The sequence below is a fragment of the Callithrix jacchus genome, chromosome 13 (genome assembly GCF_049354715.1).
Source record: "Callithrix jacchus isolate 240 chromosome 13, calJac240_pri, whole genome shotgun sequence".
Classification (NCBI taxonomy): Eukaryota; Metazoa; Chordata; class Mammalia; order Primates; family Cebidae; genus Callithrix; species Callithrix jacchus.
Genome location: NC_133514.1, coordinates 10,414,994 through 10,417,657, shown reverse-complemented (window position 1 = coordinate 10,417,657; position 2,664 = coordinate 10,414,994). Strand labels below are relative to the sequence as shown.

At 48.3% G+C, this 2,664-nt stretch overlaps 1 pseudogene; it reads right to left on the bottom strand.

The window, feature by feature from the left end:
• Positions 1-216: 216 nt before the first annotated feature.
• On the bottom strand, positions 217-2,410 carry LOC128929390 (SAP domain-containing ribonucleoprotein pseudogene; annotated as a pseudogene).
• Positions 2,411-2,664: the final 254 nt, after the last annotated feature.

Genomic DNA, 2,664 nt, shown 5'->3' with positions numbered 1-2,664 from the left:
TTCTGGGAGGATCAAGACCGACCCAGGTGGTTTTAAAGAGACTGCTCTGCCTCATGTGTGCTATTCCCGAGACGCCTCCCTCCTCAAAAGTCACCCTCCGAGATGCAGCAAGGATTTGGGAGGAAGAGACTTTCATAGTGCTTTTTAAATAGTGAAATTCCAGCAATACAACCTTTATAATGATTACGAGAAGAGGCGGTAAAGTGTTCACTCTGGGGAAGGGAGCCATCGTACTGTGGATTTCTGCTTAGACAGCTGCGATGACATCACTTTTGGTTTTTGGTTTTTTTTTCTTTTCTATTTTTTTTTTATTAACAAGCAACATAATCAAAAACAGAAACACAACAACCTTAAAGCCGAAACAGCAATAAGTTGAAGTGCTGCTGCGGTTCCGGGATGGAGCTGGGGCACGTGCTCCCTCATCGCGAGGCAGGACGGAGGCACACGACTGCATTTAGGTATATATGTGACCAGGAAGAAAGAGAGAAATGGAAAACACTGGAGAACAGAACGTAACGAGAACTTATCCTCAGGCAGTCCCAGAGCGCTCCGCTCTTTTCCTCCTCTTTGCCTCTGTACCCTCTGTGGTGCCACTTCCAGCTGAACTTGTGACAGTCCCAAATCGTTCCTTCCTCTTTTTCAGTTTCTCATCGTCTTCAGACTTTCTGGAGATTGAAGAGACGTTCAGACCAAATCTTTGAGCTCTTTCCTCCAGCTTATCCAAGTTAACCGTAGGTTTGTTATCCGATGGCAGACCTTCTGTTGGAACTGGAGAAATCCCCGCAGCTTTCTCCCTCTCCAAGCTCTCGGGCACATTGGCTGGCTCGGCCCTCGCTGCATTCTCAGTCTGCGGTTTTTCAGATGTAATTTTCACCACTTTCTTCTCTGCTGCCACGTCAACTGTTTTTCCGGGGGTTCTTCCTCCGTGACAGGGAGCTCCATGGGCTTTGTTTCCTCTCCCAGTACATCTTCTTCACTTGCCTCCTCCTCAGCATGTTCTTCAAGATATGCCTGGAGTCTGTGGATAAGATCTTGCTTTATTCCCTTGGTTTCCGAACGACGAGCAAGACATTCTTGCTTTAGCTGAGCAACCTTCAGCTTACGGAGTGCCACCTTCTCGGTCGCCATGTTGTTACCCCTCCCACTTTGGTACTGCTTAATGGCTACGTCTTTAAATGTTTCATTGAACAATCGCTGAAGGCAATTTATAAAGAAACAAACGTGATCCTCCATCCCCACCCCCCAAAAAGTGAGAAAGTATTTCAGATGAATAAGCCCCAGAGTTAGGGATAAAGTCGAAAGGCACAGGGGAAGATCATTAGATTGATTTACCCACTACCTCAGCAGGAGTCACGTCACACGTATGTACAATATGCAATTGTCAAAGCCACACAGTCTTTCACTGGCTTTACTTAATTTCTGCAAATGCTTTCTCCAAAATAAAAATATATGTATAGGTGCGTCTGTTTACAAACTCGGAAGCTACATCAGAAGTAGCACAATGTAGAGGGAAAGGGGGAACGATAAAATAAAGGGAAGAGCCAGGGAAGAAACACAGAAGGGAAGAATGAGGGAAGAGTGTCCACCCGTCTGCGAGTTGGCAAAGTCAAGTGACATGCGTTTGCGAAAGGGAACGATCATGAGTTCTGTGGCTAGAGATCCCTTTTGGAGGATGAAGCAGAGAGATGTATGGGTCCAGGAAGGCGTATGGGTTTGCCAATCCTGCTGCCGAAGTCCCAGCCAGAGGTGTCCAAGATGTGCCCACAGCAGCCTGATGGGTAAAAACGTGGAGGGGAAACCATTTCTCGGAGGAGCAGAAAGAAACATTTGGAAAACACTCCTATCTCCACACATGCCAAGGATGTTGGAAACACTCATTGTGTGGGAGCCCCAGGAGAAGGGACTGCAGATCAGTCAGAGCAGGGGTCCTGAGGAGGGAAGGGGAGACAGGCTCGGCACTGGGCTCAGCCCCTCCTCACACTGAGGGAACCAAAGTCAAGGAGGTAAAGAGACCTGGAGGTTAGCACTGAGCAAACCCAGCCCGCTTGCTGAGGGTTAGGAAATGGAGCTTGGAGAGGCTGAAAGCTTCTAAGTGAAGACCTGGGGTTAGACCTGCCTGAGGGCACTGTGTTGATGCCGTGACTCTGCCCTGTGACTCTAATCAAGAAGGCATTCCTGGGGCCGGGCGCGGTGGCTCACACCTGTAATCCCAGCACTTTGGGAGGCCGAGGCGGGTGGATCACGAGGTCAAGACATCGAGACCATCCTGGTCAACATGGTGAAACCCCGTCTCTACTAAAAATACAAAAAATTAGCTGGGCACGGTGGCGCGTGCCTGTAATCCCAGCTACTCGGGAGGCTGAGGCAGGAGAATTGCCTGAACCCAGGAGGTGGAGGTTGTGGTGAGCCGGGATTGTGCCATTGCACTCTAGCCTAGGTAACAAGAGCAAAACTCCGTCTCAAAAAAAAAAAAAAAGAGAAAAGAAAAGAGGGAGTTCAACCTAGGAAAAGAAAAGAAAGAAGGAAGGAAGGAAGGGAAGGAAAATGCTCAACCTAGCAAAATAAGTGACATAATTTTCTTGTTCAACAGAGGGTAAGTTTCTTCTGGTCATCTTATGACAGTTGTTGTCCCTCCAATAGGGGATTCAGCCCAAGTCCGCTCTG